At 36.6% G+C, this 27,460-nt stretch overlaps 1 protein-coding gene across 8 annotated transcripts in view; it reads left to right on the top strand.

Moving 5' to 3' along the window:
- The first annotated feature begins 903 nt into the window (after nt 1-903).
- The window catches only part of TRPS1 (transcriptional repressor GATA binding 1), a 239,276-nt gene continuing 212,719 nt past the window's right edge, over nt 904-27,460 (top strand). For 3 of the 8 annotated variants that reach the window (XM_033126396.1, XM_033126392.1, XM_033126397.1), the window contains exon 1: nt 904-1,377. The gene's annotated coding sequence lies outside the window, so the exon portion shown is untranslated. Of the gene's footprint in view, nt 1,378-1,903; nt 2,029-2,790; nt 2,917-8,274; nt 8,298-16,042; nt 16,139-27,460 lie in introns of those variants that run through there. The other 5 variants (XM_033126399.1, XM_033126393.1, XM_033126400.1 and 2 more) reach the window with 4 other exon arrangements.

Below are 27,460 nucleotides of genomic sequence, written 5' to 3'. Positions count from 1 at the left end.
GAATTTTACTTAACAATGAGAGTATTTGGAGATGTGGAGTAGTAAAGAGAGTATCATGCTTAATTCAGAGTTCCTTATCGGTTACTATAGCCCCAAGGAGCCGCAGGTACTGATATTGCAGCATTTGAATAATGTTCCCATTTTATCTATTTTGTAGTATCCCCTTTAAGCACCCACGGAGCTTGCTAGCTTCTCCCTAGCCCAGAAAACCATAGCAACCTCAGTCCGCACTTCTCCAACTCAGGATAGAGTTCAAGTTCTCCTCAAGCCCTCTTGCCCTCAGATGCATGGGAAACACAGACCACTGACTAGGTGTCTTAAGTCTTCTGTGTCCTAGAAAAAAGGCGGGGGAGGGGACACACACACACACACACACACACACACACACACACACACACACACACACACACACATCTTGCGTCGTTTAATTGGGAGGGAGAAGGGAAAGTAACATCCGAAAAGGTAAAAGCACTTTTAGAGTTCTTTTGATTGTTCATGAGAGCATCTCCGAGTGTTTTGGGACCATCGATTTGGCGGCCACGCACTGGCGCCCATCTGCCCCCCACCCCTCCAAAGGTAGGTCTTTATCTTTATCACATTATTCCTAAAGCTTTAGGATTTTTCCTCCGTTTCCAGCCCGCACGTTCACACATGGGGGTGGGGGAGGAGGAGGGGGGAGAGGCGGGGCGGGAAGGTAGCCGGGTCCCTGCACCTCGCAGCTCTCATTTGCAGCGCTCGGACTCGGGCGAAGTTCTCGCGCAGCCGGGTGGCCGCGGCTGGGGCCGGTCCCGGCGGGCGGCGGCGGCGGGTGCTGGGAGCCGGGCGGGGCGGCGGCGGCGGCGGCGGCGGCGGCGCGGGGACGCGCGCTGTCTCTTTAAGGGAGCTCGGTCTGGGGTGGCGCTTTCCTCCGCGAAGGCTCCTTTGATATTAATAGTGTTGGTGTCTTGAAACTGACGTAATGCGCGGAGACTGAGGTCCTGACAAGCGATAACATTTCTGATAAAGACCCGATCTCACTGCAATCTCAAGCGTCCTCTTTTTTTGGTGCTGCTCGTTTCTCCAGTCCCCGCGTCCTCTCGATCGCTCTCTCGCCTTCCTATTTTTTTTTTTTAAACAAAAAACAACACCCCCTCCCCTCTCCCACCCGGCACCGGGCACATCCTTGCTCTATTTCCTTTCTCTTTCTCTTGCTCTTTTTTTTTATAAAGGGGGGGAGGGAAGGAAAAGGGGGGGAGGCAGGAAAGACCTTTTTCTCCCCCCCCCGCCCCCCAATAATCCAAGATCAACTCTGCAAACAACAGAAGACGGTTCATGGCTCTGGCCGCCGCGCCACCATCTTTCGGGCTGCCGAGGGTGTTCTTGACGATTAATCAACAGGTAAGGAGGGGAGGCCCGGGCGGGCCGCGGGGCCAGGGGCCGAAGGGGGCGCGGGCGCCCCTCGGCCGGGCCCGGGGCGCCGCGCCGCGAGTGCTGCGCCCGCGCGTGTGTGCGCAAAATGTGGGCGATCGCGAGCGAGGAGCCCTGGGAATTAAAAGTGACTTTCTTTGGGGGAAAAAAAAAAAAAAAAAGCAGAGGGAGAGTGTGCAGAAAGCCAAGCGCAGGCTTCTCGGGTTTCACATGCGTTTTCTTTCTTCTTTTTTTGCGCGTGTGATTTCTTTCTTTCTTCTCTTCTGCTCTCTTTTCCCCCCTTCCTCTCTTCCTTTTGGTGGGTCTAAGGCATCTGAGCCTTAGAAACAAGCGACTTCAAACTGCAGTAGCCCCTGGAGTCAGGAGGGTCAAGTTCAGCCGCCGGGGAGGAGGAAAAACAAATCCCCATTTGCCAAAAAAAGAAGTTTCAGGCCGGTGCCCCCCTCCCCCTCGCAGCCCCACTCCCCCTCGCTGTCTCTTTCTGGCTGATTTTAATTCTCCTACCGGGCGCAGCGGAGGAGCTGGTGGTGGTTGGACCCGAGGGGCCGCCGCCGCCGCTGCTGCAAGTTTTCTGGGGCTCCTGACAAGCGGGGAGCAGACTAGGCACCAGCATGCAGAGTAGTAAGTTGGGCGAACTTGGGAGGGTCGGGAGGGTCTCAGAGAGGGGCCTTCGTGTGGTCCCCAAGGTGGGAAAAACAGCACCGGACTGGCGTTGCCTTTGAAGAGTTTGCAAAGCCTGGCTTCAAACTTTTTTCCCTTAAAGGCCCAGCTGGGCTGGAGAAGGAGGGTTGTCGCATCCCCTGGTGCACCCGCCTGTGCGCGGCTCAGGGCAGCTTGGCCGAGGGGTCTGTGCCCTGTCCGTGCCATGTGGCAGGGCCTTGCAGCCCCGGCGCTTCCGTAGGAGCTGAGGAAGGGGCAGACTTCCTCTGCGGTGCGGATGATGCGCCATGCGCGGGTCAGCAGACACTGGCCGGTGATTAAATGCCTGACAGCGGTGGGACATCCAGGCGGACCGGCGCTTTGCCTTCTGTCTAGTTCCTGTTTGGGTTCTAGAGAAACGCATCTTTGAAAGGCCAAGGCAAACACCGCTGTCCCCTCAAATAACTCCAGGATTACAGGACCCCATGCATAATTTGAGGGTGAGGCAGAGGTGGGAGTTGTTTGAAGTGCAAAGCTGTTTTTGTGGCTGGGAAAGCTTTTTTCTTAGTACCTGTGTGAGATGGTGGTGTTTCCCCATTTCCCCCTGGGAAGTCAGTAAGTGTTTTATGGCCCTAAGACTCTAAAACCATTTAAGTTAGAGGGCCAGAAGGACTGGTGGGTTTCAGAGGGAATCGTGGAGTTATTAAATTTTAGGTCTTGCTTTACTTCCTCATATCTTTTTAGGCCTCAGAATTGATAACTATGAAAGTTTTTGAGTAAGAGCGATGGATCTTAATGATGAACCAAAATTATGATAGAATATTCATCCTTATCCTATTTTGGAAAATCACGGCTAGACTTTTAAGTGAGGTAAGTGAAGTGAGAAGCTTAGCGGAGAAGTTAAATCTCAGAGAAGTTAGGCCGATTCATTGAACTTTTGTAGATTCATTAAACTTTGTAAACGCACCAGGTGAACAGCAAAGGGTCTGAGAGGGGTACTAAATACAAAGAAAAAACACAGACAGGGCTTGAGACAAAATTACGAAGAAGTGATAACTCTAGGCCTGGTCGTTGGCTAAACATTTGATTGCTCAAAGTAAAAATAAAATAGGAAACTTCCAGCCAGTCTTCAAAGCCCTCCAGCTCTTAAGTTAAAACCTATGGATCTTGCTGGCATCATGTTTCTTTCCTGCTGGTTTTAGGAAAAGTTGATCATTTAGAAAAGGCTGCCAGAGTTAAAAATGCAAGGGGCAGCAAAGGGAAGTAATGCGCGCAGCCAGTTCTTGACGTGGACAAAATGAGAATGCAAGTTTCTGAACTCACTGTTGTAAAGTTTCTTACATGCTGCTCATTTGCTTTGAACACTTTCTCAGTTAGTCCACCGGTTAATGTAAAACAACCAACTAGTTCTAAAATGGTGTGGCCTTTTTTTCCTTTACTCAAGTATGCCAGGGTTGTGAATAAATACAGGGTTTGTATGGGAAGATGAAGCATTTCCTGTAAGTTGTGATGCTGACAGGACAGTCTGGAAATGACAGCAACATTTTGAGGATTTTTTTTTTTTTTACCTTTAAGTGAAAGTTTATTAATGACGTGGTTAATCTTTAGTCAAACATATCCCTCTTGGAGCTGGTCTCTCCTCAGATTTTTTAAACTTTCTTTTAGAGTTTTACCCTGGGATGAAACATCTCTAGCTTCAGTTAAATATACAGGGCCACTAATATGCTAAAGCCTGATGATTATTTCTGGATATTAATAATGTGAAAATAAACCTCCTCAAGGAGAAGTAGAGTTTAATGCCAGCATTATGACTTGATTTCTCTAAATGTGAGGCATTCCGAAGCTTCATTAATACTCTGTTGGCAAACTATTATTTCCCATTGGTGAGCTGATGTGTGCGGCTTCCCGATATATCTGTTGTATGTTAGCATATATGTGTGTAGAAAACTTTCCCACACATAATAACTAAGTCTGACACTCTTCAAATAAATGGTGGAATATAACAAGTTCCTTACAAAAAAGTTTCTCACTCCTTTGAATTCTAGACTCTGTTAAGAGTCTCTGCTGCTATTTAGATGTTGTCCTTTGTCTATTAGAGGTAACATTAAAAGTAAGGAGAAGTGTCCTATTAGCTGTGAAGTCTGAGTTGATTTTCCAGCTCAGCATTTTGACGATTAACATTTTAAATGATTTTATAAAATTTTTGCTTAAAACCGGATAGAATCTATACTAGTATGCTAATCATAAGTGAGTTCCACATGCGCCTACCATATTTTCAGTATTATTTTTACTTTTCTTTTTAAGTCACATATTACTTCTGAGTTTACTCTGATTTCCATAGTGTAGGTCTCTCTGATACACATAAGGAAATCTTCATTCACCAGGAAAACCTTCAAAACAGGGAAATGAATGCAGCTGTGAAAAGGCAGCTTTTAACATCCTACTATTTCAGTGATGTTTCTGTTATATTATTGTTATTATTTGATGTGTGTTTGGGGGGGAGAGAGAGAAATATCACAATTTGCCTTTAATGATCTGCATATTTCTATTAAGAATGCCAAAAGGTGTTATGTTTTAGTCAACTCCTGTCTTCCCTTCTTTGTTGATGTGAATAGACATTATTGAAAGTTTGGAAAGAACTTGTAGCAAATTGTTTTTGAGCTAGAACTTTATTTTGAATTGGAAATTAGCACAAATATTGATAACAGGCCTTTAAATGTTTTCCATAATACAAATATGTAAAAATTACTTTTTTAAAAAAACTTAGATATCCTTTTTATAGCAAACAATAATGAAGCAACAAATTAGACTTTAAGGAAGTTATGGCCAGGTATTTATCATTGATTTAAAGGGAAAATTATTATTTTTAAAATAAGTGATGCACTTAAAATAAAATGACTGGTGCACATTAAAACATATTCTTATTAAGATATTCTCTGGTGTGTAAAATGAAGCCATTCATTCAACAGACTGACAACTTTCCATTTGGTATTTGCCTTTGCTTAATTTAGTTTCCGCAGGACAGCTAGTGTGGTAGTTTGCATCTGTTTTTGGCAGGCATAGAAAACTATAAACTCAGACAGTTCTGTCCCAAATATTGCAGCTCACAAGTGACAATCAATTTGATAAAAACAGGCAAGTTTTATGGACTTGCTTTCTGTTGTTCATCTTGGGCCAAGCTTTCAGGTAACAGCGATTTCTTTCTCTCCCCCTTTTGCTGGTTATAACTACTAATATCATTGATAGCTAATTCTGAGACTTGTTTACTTATTCTCTTCCTTATTTTTTTATTTATTGGAATTTGGGGAAATTAATGACAGCGTATATAGACTTGGTTTTACTTTATCTGTATGATAACTACATTCATATTTTGATATCATCATGAAGAAAGAAGTGAATTCTTTGTTACTGTAATAGTCATGATTTATGGAATTGTGGGGTTCCCCCTAAGATAAAATATGAAGAAACTCTTATAGCCTTTGCCAAGTAGAAATTTAATCTAATTCTCTAAGGGTACTTGTAATTCTCATGTATGGAGAAGACTAACACACTGCAGTTATTTACATTGAAAAAAATTGAGCAGAGTTTTTATAATTATCAATCTTATTTATCTCCTAAAAGCTTTAACTATTGGATTAAACATATGCTAAATTCCAAGTGTTATTTTATCCTACTGTTCAGTAGCAAACAGTGCTGCAAAGGGAATAACCACTTTTAAAAATTTATCCTGGAGTATAAGTGGGTCTTAAACCATTTGTTTATTTGTGTAGGATATTTGATTAATTATATAGGGCCCTTATAATGTCTTTAATGTTGCTATTACGGTTACCTTTAGGGTTGTCATATCACCCCGTGGTTCTCAGTTCCTTGGAAACTGAGTTTGTTGGTCTTTGGTTTGGTTTTGTGATGGTTTTACTAATGTTAACTTGATTTAGGTTAGAAAGAGATCTTAAGACTTAAGGAAACCTCCGCACGGAACTTGCAGAAGGATCTATGGATGAAAATTATTTGAATTGTTAAGAGTTAGATGAAGAAGCCTGACTGGTCACTGTAGCTATAAGGGCTATTAGAGTAGCAATGTCTACTTTTTGTCATCGCACTTTCCCCCCCCCAAAAGCACAAATCCAAATAGAAAAAAAAAAAAAAAGATGAAATTATATGTGTATCAAATATGAAGCATCATTGCAAATCATTTTCTGATTCAGAGCTACAATTGAAATATAAATGACATCCAAACATGTCAAAGAAGACATGAAGGCTGCACTTTCTGTTCCTAAGTATGTCTCATTAAAAATAAGAAAGAAAACTTTTAATTTTTAAAAATTTTCTAGCTCTTTAAAAACCTACAGTAAATACTTTACAAGTGGCTAGACACCTTCCCTGGTGGTTTAGTTTATACAAGCAGGAAACTTTCTCTCCTACTCTTTCTCTCTCTCTTTCTTGTTTTCTTTAAACCAACTGACGTAATGCCAAACTTTGCTTTAAAAGAACAGACAGAAGTAATTGGTAGCTTTTAACTTTTAATAATGTTCTGGATTGGTTTTAGTGGCCAAAATGCCATTTAAAAAAAAAAAAAAAAGTTCAAGTAAGAACGGGCTTGTGGCCTGAGGAAGAAAGGCTCTGTTGATGTAGTTATTTTTATTCTTGTTTTTCAATCTGTTATTAAAAATCTTTCCTGCTGAACACTGCTGGATTTCTCCAATTGCTCTCTGTGATGGCTGGTGCATTTCAGGTTACCGTAACTTAAACAGTTTTGGGGTTTTTGGGGAGGGTGGGTATTTGTGTTGCGTTATTTCTTTCTTATTTGGAAAAGAACATTTGTTTTTGTTTCAATTGAAATGAATTAATTAAGATTATCAATGGCGACAGGTCAGTGAATATGTTTATATAAAGAATGCTACACCTGTTAGCAAGAGCCTGAAATGTGGAAGTTTAATTGTAACATTAATCATTTTTATGTGCAGAGGAAGGAAAATAGATGAAACTTTCCAAAAATGTATTTTTAGATGGAAAGCGTTAATTTTAAGGGTCAGTTTGTCTCTACTGGCGGTTCTTTTTTTCTCGCAATATTAGATGTTTTTTTAACCCTATTTATTACACAGTGATTTTAGTTTCCGTCCTGTTTTTTGTTTTTTGTGTTTTTTGTTTTTTTTTTTTTGAATAGTCACTTTCTCTCTTCCTGATCTTACACAGGCAAACAGAACCCTTTCCAGTTAAGAGACATCTTGGTAATATTGATTGACATCAGGGCAACTTCAGAAGCTGGCAAGTAGGGAAATCTTTCAGGAGGGCAAAAAGATTTGTGCCAGTTTTTCCTTCCTTGGGGAAAGACACTCTACCCAAAAATGGGGCCCTCTGTCCATTTGGTGGGTTAGAATTGAGAAGTATCTGATATGAACATGGTTTAAATCTTTTGGTGACTTTTCTGGGACTTTGTTTGCTTTTAATCCCAATTTTCTTCTGAGAGGGTTTTTTTGTTTGTTTTTGTTTTTAAACAGTGCATTTTAGAAATAATACATACTGAGAAATAGGTATCACACAGATACCTTAAAATGTCTTTTAAGGCATTTATAATTATATAAAAAGCATTTTGCATATTTAGAGAAGTTGAAGTGTTCTCTGCGTAGAAAGTTGACAGTTTTGATTTACCTTATGCATTTCTCAGTTTTTCTTGTGACAGCTATAGACTTGACTTCAAATCAGAGGCATTCTTTCTTTCCTAATTACTTCTTTCCTTAAGGATTTGTCAGGAAAAACTTGAGAAACTTAAGCTATAAGTTGTTCGCATCAGCATAGCGAGAGTGTCTTTGAGTAAGTCTTGATGTGTTTTACTTTTTACAAAGTTTTCAAGCATGATTTTCAAGTTACGGGTTTCTCTGTTAATACATTTTCATTTAGTGAATGTTGGTTTATTCTAAACTGAGGGAACAGTAATAAAGTTTAGCAAGAAGAAAAAAATAGCAGAGGGAGATGTTTAGAGCTGCAATCCTTTAATATCAGCAGTTTATTTACTCTTCACTGGTGGGGAGGGGTTGGAGAGGCTTTGTGGAAGATGATACAAAAAAAAAAAAATCCATCAATTGCGCATATGATCCCCTCCCCTTAAGGTTTACTTAAACAATATGTTTCAGTTTTGCCTCAAACTATTCTGCACCACTCCTGCTCCGAGAATCCACCACTATCTTGGTTCCTGAGCGATTAAGGATGACACTTTATGTTATATAATGAACTGCAGTATTGTTTGAACAAAGGTAACATATTTTGATATGTGTAATTTTGGGATAGTTAGTAGTTGGCTACCTATAATATAAGAGGAAATCTAGCAGTGTACATGATTGCAAATGCTTGAAGTATCCAGGGTAGCTATCCTATGTTTAAATTATTTTTGCTCTGTGTGCATGCTGTTGTAGGTGTGTTTTATGTATGTATTGTATGTGGACTGATAGTACGTAGATGCACGTTTGTGGTGGACTCTAATATGCTAAACCATTAACTTTACGCTTTAAACATGAATCTTTTAAGGAGCTACGTGAGCTACTTTATAAAGTCTCGGAGTTTAAAATGAGTATGGTGTTTAAACATAATGAAGCTATCATTATCAGAATACTAATACCTATTCTGAATTTACTAAGAAATTTAAGAAATGACAAAAAAAAACCTCTAAATCAAACTTCCACCTTTCAGTGTATTTTAAGAAATGCTTCTGAAGATAATTTTTTTTTTCCAAGTCCCATTTCTGTTGAGAAGAGCAGTTAAGTGACGGTGCTGTTTCTGAGTAGCACTTTATGGGACAGCACTTTATACTTTACAATTCTATCATTTCAAAACGTTATGTAGAAATAATATGGGACATGTAAACTCCGTACTATGACCATAGCGTTTTTCCCTAGGGTGATGGATTCTGTGCGTCACCCAAATGTGATGCTGTTTGCCAGGCTTGTAATACTGGTTTTGAGGGTTGCTGTATGTCCTACTTCATCAAGCAACACAATACAAAAACTTTGGTATCTAGGTAATTGACACAGTCAAAATAGGTTCTGGAAAGTGTTCCAAATACTTTTAAGTAAGTCAGAAATTAACTTAAATATTCAATTTATTTAACACTTGAATAAACAACTGACTCATTCTCAGCTCTTTAAGCCTTCTATAGTAGATAGTGTTAGAAGGAAATATACAATTGTCCATAGTTTATTTATTTTTTTCTTTTATTTGAAGGGAGCATGGTTCTTTCATTATTTGCATTTATAATTGCTTTATCTGTTAATTACTTTGTACTGATGGTAGTGAGTAGTATAGTATTATAAAGAATAATAAGCATATTCATATTATCTAATGTATGTGTCCTAAGCCTTAAAAATGCATTAATACTATATTATTAAATTGAGTATTACAACAACCAAGAATGAACTCCGTGTAGGCTGATATATACACCACAATTGCTATTTAGACATTAAATATATTTTAGCTGTAGAAAAAAGAGATAGAAAAGATTTTGCCTCAGAGCTTTCTCTGGATAGAATTTATGAAACATACATATCAACAAACATTTATAATAGAACATGTGCTTCTTGATTAGATTCTACAATATGGCTTCAGTGAATTCTTGTGAATCACTATTTCAATTTCTCCTTATAGAAACATGTATTACATCTGAGATCAGATACATCTATAGTATAAATACATACGGCAGAAGTTAGTTTGTGGAATCTAAATTTCTATTACCCGATACACTTCATGTGCATAGGGATCAAGCATTACTAATCTAGTTTTAGCTTTATTTTTCTCGGAGCTATACACAAGTGCAGCATGTGAAATTGTGACTTCATATTAAATTAGTGCATAGATGTACGTGCACATATCTATAGCATCACTCATATAGAATGTTTCTGCGTTACAGGGACTGAATGGAATTTTAACATATTACATATTTTTTTGGAATGACTTTAGTCTTTTCAAATATATACATATTAATCACTTAACACATCCCAGCACCTATTTGAGGGTTAATTTAATTATAATTTTGGTTCTGAAATGAGAGCAGGATTGGCAAAATAAATTAAAAACCAACTTCTACATGTGACTTCTCTGTGATGTCATTATCCACACGTCATCTTTAGCTCTTGAAAGATGTAGAAGTAAATACATCAGCCTGTTTTTTTCTCAATACTATTAAGTAGTTCCAAACATATAAAAGCTTCTAAAAGAGACTTGGCATTTGTTTCTGCTTTACTTTTTGATACCATTAAATATTTTTGAAAGAGATTCTGTAGCTCACTTTAATTTTCAAAGGTACCATTCAACTGATGGAAGTTAAGATTGGTCGTATGTATATATTGATTTTAATCAAGGCCCACGTTATTACATTTTCTCAATGACTAGCCTAATTGTTGAGTGATTAATGATTCTTTATCAATTATTTCTATATATACCTTTGAGATCTTTTAAAATCATGTGTTTCCTGTATTTGGATCCTGAATTTTTATGTTAATAAATCACTTTAAATTATAAATTGAAAAACACAAATGGTTATGTTTAATACTGTCTTTAGATTATTATTGGAAGTTATTCTTTTTAAAGATTATCGCAAATTTTAAAGATTATCGCAAATTAAGTTAGAAAATAACTTAGGTAGAAGTGGCCAATGTAAGCAATTATTCTCCCTAGTCATGAATAACATAGAACATTAATTTCCTTAATTTATAAGCAAATAGTAAGAGCTATCTCTCCTTTACATTTGGAACAAATTTGCATTACATTCATTGGATATAAGATGTGGTAAATTACTATAAGAAAGTCATTGTCATCTAAATCTCAATTACAATAAACAGTTTATTTTACTCTTATCCCATCACTGTTTATTCTGCTTCTAAATGTCCTGTTCTTAAGCCAACTTATGTCCTTGAAAGAATGCCCTAATTATTTTTCACTTTTTCTTTGTACTCTGACAGGTTTTAAGTAGGAAAGCTGCCACTCATAAGATTTTAGGTCAGTAGTAAAAATCATAATGTACACATTTTCTGTGTAAATATATGTACGTGATCTTGCATATTCACGTTGTCAGATATTTAACTCTTTAGTGTTACACTTATGTACACACCTGTCATGTACTTTATACTCCCAGAATAGTTCAACGCATCATTGTTAACCTTTAATTATGAATACGTGCTCACCTCACTACCTGAATAATTCCATGTATCGTAGGTAATAATAAAAATTTTAAAAAATACGACCAATGATGATTAGAAATGGAAAATAGGTTAGATATGAGTATAAACAGGTTTTCCTCTTTTTGTTTTTCCCATTTTCAGTTCCTATTTAAAAAGAGAGATAGCTGAAGAAAGGGGGACTTCGATATTGTTCAGTCCATTAAAATGTAAGGAGCTGTTGCTATAGATATATGGCTTTATTTATTTATATATTTTTGACATAGAAAACTTTTGACCTCTTTGCCTGTGGTACTTGAGAATTTTAGATAAACCCCATTGGAGTCACACTGATCAGTTCCGGCTTTGCGTGACAAAAAGCATTCTCTGGCTTCAACTATGCTACTGTGCTGTTTTCCTTCAGGAGTAGAAGTCCTGTAAGTTAATTTGGCATTTGAAAGCACAACTAGAATTTTTCCTTTTCGAAAATCCTCTGGATGGTTTTCAGAGTAAGCAGAGATCACGGGCAGCGTGATGTCGTTCATTGCAGGATGCTAAGGAAAATTATGCTGAGACCAAGCATGCTTCCTCTGGATTATTCTGCCATGCTTTATTACCATTTTTTTCTGTCTTTTGTTTTGTTTTGTTTTGTTTTTTTCTTTTTTGGGATCTAATATTTCAGTTTATGGAGAAATAAGAATTTCTCCTTTTAGTGGAAAAATGTGACAGCTGTAGGACTTTTACCTACATTTTTTAATAATATTTATATTTTTATGGGGGTGGTATAAGAAGAGGAAGAAGCTTATATATCGTAAAATAATAATTTGGTTTTATTGTTTGCTGTTGAGCATGCCTTTGCCATTCCATTTGTATGAGGAAATGCAGTGAATGAAATTAAAAAAAAGTTGTGGTATAATTTTGAAACAATTGTAAGCACCGACTGTGACATATTTCTGGCAAAAAGATTTAAGATAGTTTTAGTTATTCAGTGCTTCCACCAAACTCTGTAGTCCAAGTTATAAATATATATTTGACCAGTTGATCACAGATAATGCTTGAAATGAATGTGTCTTGATTCGGGGAAGAGAGTACTTACATTATTCTCCCAGTTAGTATACTTTAGATGTGCAAAAAATAGAATGCTAGCTATCATGTTATCATCCCTTTGAGGGCTTTAGTAAAGAATTCTACCTGTTTATGGTAGCTTATATGCAATAACATCAAGCATAGGCAGCTTAACGTATTTGTACATTGATTCCACGACATTCAATAAATCATTGTATTTCCATCAAGGTTTAGGGAGTCACGTACACTAGAATAGTAGCCATCCACTAAGGATGACGTTTAGAATTAGCAACTGGTTTTTTGGAGCTACGGCATAAATATAATAATAGGTAGAAATATTCAGAGCATTCACCTTTTATAAAAGTTAGTTCTGTCTTTCACGTCTAGGAAAATATAGCAGTGAATGTTTGCTTTTTGTATGTTTTGTCTCTAAGCAGAGGAAACTGACAGTTTTATGTTTTAAGTGCCGAAAGTTGTTCTTGGCTAAGCAGTCCCTGAGTTAATCACTGGGATGTTAGCTTGAATTTTTGTCTTTAAAAAGTTTTCGAATTTTAAAACGAAATATCCTTCCATTATTTCCAAATTGACATCCTGCGTTCTGGATTGGTTTTTAGAGAAACGTTTTCCAAATTCTCTTGGATTGCTTGAAGTCCATTGATTTTGAAATGTTAAGTTTTGTTTTTTTAAGCTTTTCTGAAAGGACAAGAAATACTTCATCTTTTTAGCGTTTTATTATAGAACCCTTGCTATTTCTGATAAGATGAAAATTAATTTTGCATTAACTTTGTATTTTTTTTCTTTTGTGTTATCTCTTCAGAAACTCATTTTGAAATATCAAATTGGGAAATAAGCTATTTCAGCTCCTCTTCCACACCTTTCTGTGATAAGATGTTTTGGTCATTTTTAGGATTCATTATGGAGAAATGCTTTCTTATGTTATTTGCACAGTTTTATTTTCACTTCAAAAAAGAGTGGTGTTTGAAAATCATCTTTTTATTCTTTGAGGTTAATTGTAAAATTTATGAATGGTGTAAAATAACATGACATTTAGTTGTTTCTCATTTGTGACTTGGGCAATTTGTCTCTAAAAATTTGATTGACAGAAAAAGAAAAATATTTTAACCATCTTTGAAATCAGCTTAAGGTAGTCCTGTGGAATTTTCCAAAAGTAATAAGAAAATATAAAATACTGACAATGCACAAGGTTAAAATTAAACCTGTATATATAGTGGAGACTTTAACCTGACATATTTTAGTGTAAAAATATTTTAGCATAAAGAAAATTTTCTCTGGTTTCATCTGTATTTTATTTTATTTTTTGCAAACTGCTTTACTTAAAATGATTGGCATCCTTAAATTATAGTTATGTGTAAAACAAATAAGGCTGCTATTAGAATCAATAGCCGTGCACATTCATCTTAAAGACTATTTAAAAATATTTTCGTTTGGAATAAATGCATCAGGCCCTAAAGAAATAGATACCAAACTACAAACTAAGTATCCCTAACACATCACCCACGCTATTCACTGAAAGAGGAATTAACTCTGAGAGAGCGCATTATTTCCACTGCTGGTGGTGTGTATTTAACAGTGTTTTGTTGTCTCCACTGGTAGAAATGTGGACATTTCAACCAACCATGTCCGTGTTTGGTTCTGGTGATGTCAGGCGAACATTTTGCCAAAACTTTGGTCCAGGGTAATCAAACTGTGTTGTGCAATTAAGCTAATGTGATGATTTCAAAGCATATTTAGTGTGTTATTTCAAAAGGATAATTTTTTTTAAAATTTACCTATTTGGAATCTAATGGAAGAGCCACGGCAATGTTTCTAGATTTTATCCTAAGCCTCTACGTACAGATAACGAATTAAGAAGAGAATCCCACAAGTTACTTCTTCTTTTTCTAATGTAGGAGAACCTGGGGTTTATTTGTGTAAACACCATTGTAGAAATAATTTGTTAACTTTATTTTGACAAAAGATGATTACATAAAAATATGAGAAAACTTTCTGAGCCCTACAGTATGTGCACTTTATTTCATTAGGTTATAGCAATAAAACCATGTACGAAACAGAAGAATAAAAATTGAATCATCTAAGGTCAGATGGAGAGTGAACTGTGTAGTCTGTGAGAGAATTTTCTTAGTTTTATGCTTGTGCTCTAAAGCCTGGCCCAATCTGCTTTGCTGATGGGCACATACTTCATCGTATGTGCGTGAATGTATAGTGTTCTGCTTCCCACATACAGGAAGAAATGTAGATCTAGACTTGAGAGTCTTACTGTTTTTGTTGTTGTTGTTGACAAATAGACCCTATCCAGTCAAACACTTTTCTCCATGGCTGAACTTGACTTGAATGGTCAGTCTAAAATATGCTGGTTGAGTTTAGTTTTCTTTCTTAGTCTTTCTTTAATTTGGGTATTATTCAAAGTGATCATAGAACCACACCTTATCTTAAGCAATAGAAGGGACATGAGCTACTCTTCATTCTAGCAGAATATCTTATTTTATAAAGGAGACAACTGAAGAGTAAGTCAATTTCCCATGATCACACAACTACTTAGATAAAAGGACTGAAAATGCACCCGTGTCTGGTCACCATCCTCATTTATGCATAAAACACTAGACAGTTTTGATGTTTGTTAGGAAAATCTGTCTAATAATATTTGAGATACATTAATCTTTGTTTTTTCTTTTGGAGATAGGTATGAGAATAGAATTAGAATATCATTTGTTAGTATGCAGTGGGAAATTGATGATCATATAAATATATCAGTTGGTATGTTCACATTATTTCTCTAGCAATACCTTACGAAGAGTGGGGAATCAAATGTTTAGTTTAAACATTATCAAGGAAGGTTAAAAAGTTACTGCAGAAAATCTAGGCTTAATGTTTCTTTCAAACACTTAAGCGATAGAAGCTTCTTTGGATTCACTTATATAAAATCCAGTTGGTACTGAAGAATTGGTTATAAAATAGTCAAAGATAAGAAGTTAGTTTGCATTATTATTCTCCCTTTAGCTTAAAATACCTCCCACATTTATCTATTTTGAGACCAATTTGTTTTTTAAGTGATCCATTTGAATTAAGGATTTTTCGTCTCCCAAGAAACTGGACTTTTCTTCGTTCATAACAGCCATAGCCCCTTGGCAGGTTGAAAATTGTCGACAGCATCTGTGAGATGAAGCCTGAAATGTGCAATTAGTTATTAAAACATGGTTGAGAAATTGTGTGTGGCATTGTATATAAACTCCTCAGCATTTATAAAAACAATTTAACAAAAGAACAATAAAAGAATCTCATTTATTTTAAATGCTTTTCTTATTAATCCTATCTCTTGAATGATAAATTTCAGCTTAATGTAGTGAAAATGAAGTATTTTAAAATATATATTTAAGGCCTTATTTTTCTTTTAGAATTTCTTTAACATTCCATTTTTATCCATGATCCTGCTATATAAGATGGATGCAGTTAACATTTCTTTATTGGTGATAGTTAAGCTAATTTTAATCGTTTAAAATTCTCTCTTCTTTAGACACCTGAGGTATTTTACTTAAACTTCTTCCTTTCTGTCTCTCTCTCTCTCTCTTCCTTCCTTCCTTCCTTCCTTCCTTCCTTCCTTCCTTCCTTCCTTCCTTCCTTCCTTCCTTCCTTTCTTTCTCTTTTTTAATCTTTCACTGATAACAGTTATATTGTGTAATCTAAAGGGTTAATGCAACTCCGTCTCCCATCATTGAAATTTAAGATTTACAACCCTGGTTGCCACTGTCATTTCCTTTTCTGTTTTAAAGAATTGCTGTGAAGTCCCTGCAGAATGATGTTGGATCCAAGACATCTCCAAACTCTTTCAAGTCAGCTCCAGAAGTGACTTTGGAAAGCACAAGGAGGTGTGTCAGGCCCTGGAAATGGGCTGGTTTTGTCCTGGGTCTGCATTTGAACCCATTTCATGTTGAGTTGCAAGGTGCCTTTTATGTGTCTGTGTTTTCCTCTGTATTTTAGCCAGAGGGCAGGCTTGTTTTTAAGTTGGTTGTTTTTGTTTCATTAATGTTTCTTTCAGGTGAAAACGCTTTATAAATGGCTGTGAATAGTTATTGCTTTAAAATGAAACAGTTTGCTTCTGGAAAATAATCATATTCAGTAAGTCAGAAATAATCAGTTAAATCAGAGAGTAATGGAATGATTTTTAACATTAAAAAGCAATTTTTCTAACATGGGTTAAGGAACCATTTTAACTATTATGCTGGTCATCCCACATACAATCTCTTTCTTGGTGTAGTGAGCATATTAGACAGAGGAAGGCTGAAAACTTCCATTATTATTATATAACTATCTAGGATTTTTCCCCATTTCTTCCTCTGGCTTTTATCTCTTTATACAGTTGATTTTTCTTTTTCACCCCTACTGAATTATGTTTAACATCCAATATATACTGGATAGAACCATAGGAAACGTTATAAATGCCCAATTCACCCTAGTTTTTATTAAAGTTATTTTAGAATTTATTTTTCTAAATAAATTTACTTGATTTTCCCCTCAATATACAAACCATGTCTTTTTCTTCTACTACTTTAGGAGATTGGAACCTTACCGTGTACTCTTGGCATTCAAAATAAGTTTAAAGTGGCTCGTACACTGGGCTTTGTTGATCAGAATGTACTTTTTTGTTGACTTTAAAAACAGGTCAAATCCAGAAAAGGGTTCAAATAAGATGAGTTTTTGTATTTCTTTTTTTTTTTCCTTTCCACTTATTAAGGGATTTGCTTTTCTGATAAATCTGTATACATTTAATTTTCTTCTACTCCCCCTTAATCACAACTATGCTAATATATTCACTAACTTTTGGTAAACCTCTCCTCAAACATTCTTTTTTATATTTTATATTCTGTTTTATACTTTTTCTCTTGGCACATATTTGTGAGCAAAGACTGTCCTGGACGTTTTATAGAAGGTAGTTAAATGGCACTTATCTTCTGCCCATTTGGATTATAATCCAATTTGAGTTGTTTATGGAGTGTTCTTGGAATCTAGGAAAACTCCAGTTGCAATTCTGTCACTAATATATGGCTACTGAAGCTGAGAGATGGGTTATACTTTAAATACTGGACTGATTTTAGGTAACAGTTGACAAATATTGAACATAGCGCCTTTCACAGTTTAGAAAAATCCAAGGTAAAACAAAACAAAAGGCTACTTTTTATTTATTTCCAGATGGATTTTATCTTCTACTTGGCATGGTACAAAGTCAAATGTTGGTCTTTGAGATTTATTAATTAGAGTGTTTTTAAGCCAGATATGGAATCCATTCTTTTTTTTTCCCCCCCAGATAAAAGACAAACCTACTGAGATATAAAAAAATAACCCCAGAGTGAGAAAAATATTGAAAGCCCGAATCTGGGTTTATTTTCATGCATATCTCCATTTTTCAACTAAGTGAAATCTGCCAAGGCTCCTTCCGTTTGTTGTCACTGCTATATTAAGGACAGCAGTGACCTCATGGCGGCCAAGCCCAAAGGTCTTTCTGTCTGACTTCACGTCTTAAATGTATTGAATGCTGCCAGCCATTCTCTTTCGTATCTCTCCTGGCTTGGCTTCTGGGGCACTGCATCCCTGCCATACTTGTTCTAGTCTGTCCTTGACTTTCCGCGTGATCTCTATACTTTTCCTTGAGGATTATATGCTTTCAGCTTTTGATCTGAATGAAGTAACTCCAAGCACATTCACCTCTGGACCTCACTTGGCTTGTGAGTTCCAATGTCAGTGGTCTTTAAATACCGTAGGTATTTGTTAAAAAACCTGTTTATCATCATTAGCTTGGCATTCAGTACCCTAATCTTTGCTCCCAGTTTACCATTTCCATCTGGACCGTACCACGTGCTTTATCGTCAAAGTAATACTTAGTCCCAGGACATTTCCAAACCAACTATTGCTCATGTTCTTCCCTCTAAGAAATGCAACCTCATCCAACCTTAACTGTAGGAATTCTCCCTAATTCCACAGATGTTGACTTTCATATTTCTTCTTCCTAACGCTTTCCCATTTCCACTCATTTGTATTTAAACTTCCCTGCCCTGTGCTCCTATCTATTTGTGGCTTTAACTGAATCCACTTGACATTGCAAGTTGGAGGGGAGTAAGAACATCCCCAACTTATTTTTGTTCTCTTTACATAGCCTTGGATACAGTGGTTTGTCAAAAGCATTGCATTAAATTGGCACATGGGAGAAGAATGCTTTGGCCAGAAGAGCATAAGCTTTTTAGGTGTTGAGAAAATTGTGAAATTGGAAACTTAGGTTGCAGAGAGGAAAAGGGTTATCTGTTACCTAATCAATAAACATTTTTTTTTGAAGTTTGCCCTGATGTATTGTTCCTAAAGTCTGATACTGCTGGTTACAACTTAATATGCTGTATTTTACAATGTGCTTTCAAGTTCTGTATTTTATTGGTTGATGTTTTTGAACCAAGTATGACAGTGTGAGTGAAACTGAGCCAAAGGGAGACCCAAATACATCTGTGACCTACAGAAAAATTAAATCTCAGACCACCTTGTCCTGCTTTACTGCTATTGCATCTGAGGTACTATGAAGTAATCAAAGATGCAAAATGATAAATGATGTGCCCTTAAAACATGAAGGATGTTAACGTTAGGCTCCAAGGTCATGAGTAAGAAATGTGTAGTTTTAGCTTCCGAGTGTTGAATATTTGTCAGCCCAAATGTTGTGTCTGTTGTTTGAGGATAGTCGCTTACATATTGGCTTCATGATGAAAGTTACCTGTAAGCAGTCCAATGTTTGGATGCTAAGGGAACAAGGATGATTTAGACCTTCAGAAAGTCTAACAAGGATATTGATAAATAGGGTTTGTCAGGAGCTGAGTGGAACCATAAGTAATGCTGCTTGGGGATGCCCAGGTTTATGGCAGTGAAAAGATATTTAAGCCCCCTTTGCTCTATTTAATATCCATACGTCTTTTAGAGATGGCCAGTAAAGGGATTACTGAATGATAACTGCTGAGACATTTCTCATGTTGAAACACGAACGCCTGAGACTTCTTTGAATGTTTAGTTTTTACTAATTACTTTTAATTTCATCTTAAAAGCCAAGGAACAATTTTGAAGTTTATTTTTTTTAAGATTATAACCTTGGCCTTCTGTCTGTCGTTTTTTGTTTGTTTGTTTGTTTGTTTTAAACTAAGAAACTTTCCTTAATCTGAGAATTGGGAAGTCCCTTTATTTAATATATGAATCTGTTAAGCACTTAAATAATATTTTAAAGAGCTCTGGAAAATTGTTGTGCATCCCCAAATCTGTATGGACATGGAACTATGAAGAAGAAATCAAGGGAGAGGAGGATCTGTTTAATAAATTTCTTTACTTCTAGGATAGTTCATTATTTATAGGACTCACACTTATCTGTTTCTTCCTTAATAATGAAACATTCCAAAGCTTTCTGGAAACTTGACCTAATTGTACTTTTTCAACATAAACTTTTCTGAAGTCATCTCATGTCTTATCAGCACCTTTAAAAATCATTTGAAGGGGATTGTTAGATTTTTAAAAGTAGTATCGGCCAGAATTTTGCAAACTATTTAATTGATAATAGAAAGAGTTGCATTAAAGAGTACAGACTAGTTAATAAGTGGGGTTTGTTTAAATCCTCTGTACTTTTCCACAACTGAAGGGGTGCATACTTTTGGTTGGATGTGAGTAAGTGAAATTTAGTCCCGTGGTTCTGGTAGTCTTGGTAGCTTAGAAATCTCTTTATTGCAGTTTCATAATTCCTGACATGACTCTCCAGCTCTCATGTCTGCTAAGTGCAGAAATAGAGGAAGGAAATGTATGTTTTGGCTCCATCAAAATGTTCCTTATCAGCCTGTATGTAGGAGGAGTGGACGCTGTTGAAGACGCTTCTATTTGCCAGCTGGACAGCATGTGTACTGGGCTAGTTTCCTGTCTGCTAAAGCTGTGTGGTGCCCTTTAATGATGGAAAGGAGCACATTATTAAATGTGTTGGTCGTCGTGTTTTCACTTGTGAAAATCAGAGAGCAGAGGGCATGCAAACTTTGCCCAAAGGCTGGACACAGTTTGTGTAGAAATGAGTGATATGTAGCAACAACTGACTTGGTGGATGCCTAGCTAGCACTGATCACTAAATAAAAGTGAGAGCAACCAGAAGCCATGGGTGAACTACGGTGACAGGGGAAGGCTGCTTGCTTCCCGAGAGGTTAGCCTTCCACTAGGGGCCACGGCCTTCCAAGGATGATAATAGTTCCTATTTTTTTTTTTTTTTTAAATATTCTGCTAAGTGTGTTGTCTCCACTTGAGATAGGAACTGCTGTCATCCTCATTTCTCAGGGAAGTTTAATAAATTGCCTCTGCTACATAGGTAGCAATAGCAGAATCAGGCTTTGAACCCAGGCAGTCTGGCTGGAGAGGTAAGGCTTGGTAAGCCATTTTACGTTATTTCTCATCGGGTGTGAGCATGGTTTCAAGTTGCTGTATATACCAGGGGTTTCAAAGACTAGGTGATTTTCATAGTAGCCCAGTTCCGGACTGCTTTCTTCTTAAGCCCGATTCTACCTTTGTTCATTGTCAGAGAGAGAAAACCATCACCTTTATATGTAAAGCAATTTAAAATCTGGCTTTAGTAATAATTCACAGTCAACTTGTCTTCTTTCCATAGGGGTAGCTGCAATCTCCTAGTAAGAAATTCATATCAGTCTAAGTAATTGCCTCTTCTTGGCTCCATTACAGTAAAAAGACTGTGATCAGCAAACTCTTGTGAAGGGGAAGTTGTTGAATGACATGGAGATGTGGTACTGTCCCCTTAATCCTTAGGTCTTTGTGTTTCTTAAATTATTTGCCCTCCTGGGCAACTACTTCTGTTCCAAACGGGGTCTTGACAGTGTCGCATTCTGACTTGGCTTCTGTGTATTACCAAAAACATAAAAAGGAAAGGTTGGTATGGGTCAGACATAAAAACCAACCAACCAACCAAAACAACCTTTTGTCATCTACATATTAGCCTTTTTGTCTCTGTTGGATTAATTAAAAAAAAAAAGTAATTTATATTTTACAAATAAGCTATAAAGGTCCAGCATGTCTTGGTGCTTAGTATAGTCACAGAACTAAAAGCCAAGAATAAAATTGCTTTATTTTTATTTTTATTTTTAAGGAGAAATTAAAAAATCAGAACCGCAGATGAGTAACAAATAGTATTCCATTTCCTTTGAGCTGCTTCTCAAGAAGCTGCAGTCAGAGTGAGTTGGTTGTGTCTTGGAAGAAGGCTGCTTGCTGTCTGGGGCCCTGCCTTTGAAGCTGCAGGCGACAGAAGCCTTGTGTATTTCGCATGAACCCCGGGGCCTGCGGCAGCCACCACGCGTGCTCCACACCCGGGCTGTGGGCGTGTTGTCGCAGGAAGTCCTGCGGAAGCAGTTGTGTTCACTGGCTCCCCCTCGTCCCTCGCTCATTCTGGCGGGTGCGCACCCGGCTCCCAGCCCGGCTCGCCTCCTCCCTGTCTCCCTCCCTGCGCCCAGCCTGTCGGGTCAGCAGCACCTAGGCAGCCTGGTGCTTGACTTTTTCTCAGCCTGCATCTCCTGCGTCTCTGCCCTTCTCCCCACTTTCCAACGTGGTTTCCTGCCTCCTCCATCAACTCTCCTTCCTCTTGTCTTGTCCTCTTGTTTCCTCTTTCTACTGGTCTTCTTTGATAGGGTGCTCAAATTTCATTTCTCCCTGCCGATCCCAAGATGGCTTTATCAACACTCCTCTTTAAATCCTGTTGCTCACCTGGGATCTTTGTGTGCTGCTAGAAGAGACAGTTGCCAGTGGAGATATCTGAAGTTCTAGTTTTTTGTTACAGTAATTAAAAGAGTATTATTAGCCTCCATACAGAGGTTTCAAGGAGGTGCTTAAACCAGTATTTCTGATATTTTGAAGTATATTTACTTACATATTCTTGAGTAGATGGAAGGATTGTGTCTCCAGCATTCTCAACCAGAAAGCTATGAATAAAATAAACAAAGTTTAACATGCATTAAAGCAGAATTTATGTTATAATTTATTAGTCCTTATAAGTACAGGAAGCCTTTTTTGAGTGGCCTAGGCTTGTTATATTTTTGGTGTTCTGGGAATCGAGGTCTTCGTGTTTCTCCTACATAATGAATTTTGTAATGTATGGATCTGCATGTAATGTTGTAATGTTGCTCTGCATGGATCTTTATCAAGTTTCATCCCTCTCTACATTATAGAGCTTATTTTTAAGTTAATTCTTTCTAAGGCCATGCTTTTTATACCCTCTGTATTAATTTCTTTTTCTGGAATTTCAGAGTATTTAGGCCATATCATCATACATTAGGATTTTTACTAGAGCTATTCTTAAATTAATTCATTACTACAAGAAATATTTAGCAAGTATTAAACTTCATTGAGTCATATGGTTTACGTCTAATCGCTTTATTTTTGCCTTAAGATTCCAGTATGCCTGTCCTAAAGAAAATAGTTGAAATATATATACCTGGATGCAAGGGGGCCACTTTAAGTTGTAGATGACGGAGGGTGCCTAAAAAATGTATACACATTTTTAAGAAAGGAAAAAAAAACCTATTAAAATTGTAATAATATATACCGCTAACAAAAGATGAATACAAGTCATATGTATACACTTTTTTGGCACCCCTGGTATATTGATGCCTTAGTTAATTTTAAAATTCAAAAAAAAGAGAGGGAAATTTAGATTCTTTTTAACTTGTAACAGATTAACTTCTAGTATTGCTTTCTATAGGGAGAATATTTGTTAAGTTGATTTCATAAGACGAGATGTTTTATATGAAGTTATTTAATACAGTTAATCTTTTTTGAAGTAATATGTTGAAAAAATAATTTTAGAATAAAATATCAATAATACTAAAACAATAACTAATAAGGACTTTTCTGTCCTCAATCTTCTTAACTAATTAACTACCCTATGAAAACAAAGGTACTCAAGTCACAACACCAGAAACACTGGTTCTAATACACAAATAGTAAGGCTGAATTCATCGTACATTTTTCTTAGTTAGAGCAGCCATTCCTGGAGTTTAGGGGGTGCTTATTATTACTTCAGTGGTATTTTTTGTTGTTGTTGTTTTGCATTTTTCAATTATTTGAGCCTTTGGCTCCTTTCCAAGCTTATTTTTTCTCCAGATATGGACAGTACAAACTAAAAGAAAGAAGTTTCAGCCATCCCATTGCCCTCTGGGAATGTGATTGTGTGAAACAGGCTTGTGTCCAGCTGTGTTTAGAAGATCAATAGGTCATAGCTATGTTTTCCTATCTGTGGTGTGGCCTTGTTGGAATAAAATCAGTATTAGAGTAAGTCCTACTTCCTCTAGTTTAGTCTCCCCAGCCATAGGCTGTGATTAATACTAGCTGGGAATAGGTTAGGGGGGATAGTAAATTTAAATCATGTATGTAAAACAGGTTTGGTAAATGCCAAAGGGCTGTGAGAATATTTATTGTTATAAGATTCTTATAATCATTGTTCTGTTTTTAACCTTTTAAGTTTTCCTATATTATTAACGATGGCAGTGCTCATTTAGACTGTTCAATGGTGCTTCTAAGGCCTTCTTTTATCTTTTAATTTAAAACATTATATTTAGGATACATACAGAGTGGAATTTTGCTCCCTGCTATTGTAGGGAAGAATGGCATCAATTATCCCAAAAAGAATAGCTCGGATGTTCCCTTGGAAGACTATATGTCCTAATTCATTAGTTCTTGTGTTTGGATTTTTGTTGTATAAGCTTTGGTGTTTGAGGCTACTCTGAATTGTAAAAGTTTTTGAAAGAAATGTTTTTTGTTGGTTTTTTTTCCCACATTGTTTGTCTGGGCCGTATTCTTTGGGTCATTAATGACTCATGCTATCGTTTTTATTTTAAATTGTGTATGTATTAGTACTTAATTTTAGTATGTGACTTTTTTTAAATACATGACTTTTTGAAAGCCAGAGATTTCCTGTCATAGCTTACTTTTTATATTAATTTCTTGACATTTCTTCCTCTTCTCCCAAATGAGTCTTACAAAATTCCCCTTCAGAATTAATCACTGTCTTATTTGTCAATAGGTTGTGGTAACTTTGTCAGAATACATCAGACCTGTTCCTGAGAAGTAGTATCTCACAGATAATATTTAGTTAATTCTCTCTGGGCATTTCAGAATTTATCTTTTTTTTTCATAGATGGGATATGTGCCACATGATCATAAGCACTTTGTGAATAAAAATGATTTGTTAGTACTGAGGTCACCCAGTTTTTCCGCAGGAGAATAATAAATAGTCATGTGATTTCATAGCCTCTGTAGCTTGTACTGTATGGTACAGTGATTTTGAGGCATCATTTTGCAACCACATGTCCTAAATTTTCAAGTGTGTGTGTGTGTGTGTGTGTGTGTATGTGTGTGTGTGCGCGCTCTTTTTTCCTTTTTGAAAAGTAAGCATGTTTTTAACATCAGAAATAAAAATATTACTCTTTTATAAAATACGTCTGCTAAAGAAATAGCAGACAAAATTTAATGAAGTTTTTTTTAAGGTTAGAAGCTCAAAGCATGTCATTCATATTTTCTAGAGGAAATTACAGTGAACTGTTGGAACTGTTTTTTATTTGATAGACAAAAGATCCTTCTTGAGAGCACTAATACTACATTTTTGTTGGTAAATTCTGCTATCAAATTATACTTGGAATAAAAAATTCACAAGTCCCATAACTAGGAGCTTGCAGTGTACTGATGAGATGACTAGAATTTCTCTTTTTGTTGTGTAAGTATTCAAATAATGGAGGAAGTTCTAGAAATCACTCCAGAATTTTCAAAATGAGAGTTTCGGAAGGTCTGAATGATAATGATTCTCTGAAAACTTCTTCATCATTTAGACACAGTTCCTTATTTATTTTGTGTTCTGCAATAAATGAGTCAGTAGGTTCATATCTATATTGGAGTTCGTGTTTATGGTTATGTATGTATATCATATTTGATAATAAGTACGGTGTACTTCAAAACATACTCATATTCCTAAGACATTGGGCATTAAGAAAAGTGAAAATCTTTTTCATCTTCACATCACAGTTGTGTTTCAAAACAGATCTTCAGTAACTGGAAGCCATTATATATTCAGGTAATTTGATAACCCATTTTGGAATGCGTTTGTTAAGCTCATTGCAATTCCATGTGCCTGTAATGAAAGGCATGTGAAGGTATGGACTGAAAGAATGAACTGTGGTTGGTCTCTGCAGAGACCTGCTGCCCCATTTGGGCAATCTTTAACCTGGAACCCACTAGTGTATTTGCTAAAACCGAGTTTTCTAAAATTTAAATGATGTCATGTTTGAAAGCGATGCCAAGAAACAATGTGGCAGTCTCTAAATTTTGTGAAGCTAAAATCCCTGGTTACAAGAAGGAATACATGTCACAGATGAGTAGTTAGTAATGACTTCAGTTTAGCAGGAAAAGAGCAATTCCCATATGCTGATTCTGGTCTCATAACAAAGAATGTTATAGAAAGATTGCACAGTATTTAAGAAGCTGTGAGTTAATGTGACAGTGGATCTAGTTCCAGGAGGATCGTTTTACCATATTTCTCCAAAAATATTTTAAGTTCTACAGAAAACTTGCTGCGAATGAATCCAGACTGTTCCCCCACTGCACCCAACCCCCCAAGTTAAGCAGTAATATTGAGTTTAGTTAAACAATTAAATTGCTTGGGACAGCCTGAGCCTAAGTACCTGGATATAAAATAAATCAGTCTCTTTGTTAGGCTCTGAACCTCTGAGACTTACTTCCTTTTAAATAAGGGGGAATGGGCATAAACGAGAGTTACCCCTTGAGCCTTAAGTATCCAAGACTTAGTTTTCAGTACATCCGCCCACCTCTCACTCACTAAGAGACACTTCCAATTTTAACACAGACTACATCCTTCCACACTTATGAGCACTTTAGAAGTCAAGAAAATGAAGTAAAGTTGTATTGCTTTCAAACTTTTGGAACCTGTACTGTGGACCGTCTTTGATAAGATCGATTTGTTACCAAGCATTCATTTTCATGGCCTTTCCCAGGAACTTGGTCCCTTGTGCAAATTCATGTTGGCACTATGACTTCCTTGCTGCCATGAACTCTTAATAAACTGGTGGGTTTAATTTTGAATGGTCGGCTTGACGGTGTCCCATTAAAGCTTAGAACTGGATGGCTTATCATTTTGCCATTGCAAAGATTCTTAAACGTAGGGATAGAGAGAAGACATGGGGAGTGAAGACAGGGTCTGTTTTCTTCGGTGATTTAAAAAAACATGTATATTCTCCATCATGAAAAATGATAAGTTTTTTCAAATTCAGAGAATACTGTTTTATCATTCCACTAATGAGACTCCCTTTTTTGCAATTAACATATATAGTTGGATATTAGGAGAGGGACATACATAAAACAAACAATACATCATGAAGAATTTTTGCAACCTGCTTTTTATAAAGGAGAATTTTTTTCTCGGAAAGCAATTGTACAGTTGATAATTAAATGAGATGCTAGTATGATTGTATTTAAATCATATTTTTGAATCTTCTCAAATTGCTTAAGATATTCCGTGGTAACAGCCTGGAATTAAGGAGTTCTGAGTATTGTCTGCTTTAAAGTTAAGGGCCCCTAGTTTGTTAAAAGAGACAATGCTTTTTTATCCAGTGCTTCCCTCATGGAATGACACAGGCAGTGGACATTCTGCTGCCATTATTTGATTTACCCTGTACTTTTAGTATGCAAACTGTTGGAGAGAAACATTGATTTTTAAAGCAAAAAATTCAGTGACTTTTTACAAAAGTGAAAAGGAAAAATACAGTCAAATTCGCTTATTTTCCACCCCAAAATGTTTGGCTGCCTTCATTTTAAAAATCATATAATAACTATGAGTTTACTTAATCAAAAAAAAATACCTCTTGCCTCCCAACAGATGCTGGCACCGAGACGTCATTCTTCATTCAATATGTGAGAGCTCTCACTCTGGGTGCTACTGCTAAGAGCTGATAGTCAGTCTATAGTCAGTCAGTCTAGTGGGGAAAGAGTGGGCAGTATACCATCTATGTAGCACACTGCCTTGTCCCGTCTATTCCAGTGTATATTGTCTAATGCATTTTATTTGTATCCTCTTCATTCCTTTTAGAAAATAATTTTGTAAAGCAGACAAGTTATATATGTTATTATAG

The sequence above is a fragment of the Rhinolophus ferrumequinum genome, chromosome 14 (assembly GCF_004115265.2).
Source record: "Rhinolophus ferrumequinum isolate MPI-CBG mRhiFer1 chromosome 14, mRhiFer1_v1.p, whole genome shotgun sequence".
Taxonomy (NCBI): Eukaryota; Metazoa; Chordata; class Mammalia; order Chiroptera; family Rhinolophidae; genus Rhinolophus; species Rhinolophus ferrumequinum.
Note: the sequence above shows the minus strand (reverse complement) of the source record. Positions and strands in the feature narration are given on the sequence as shown.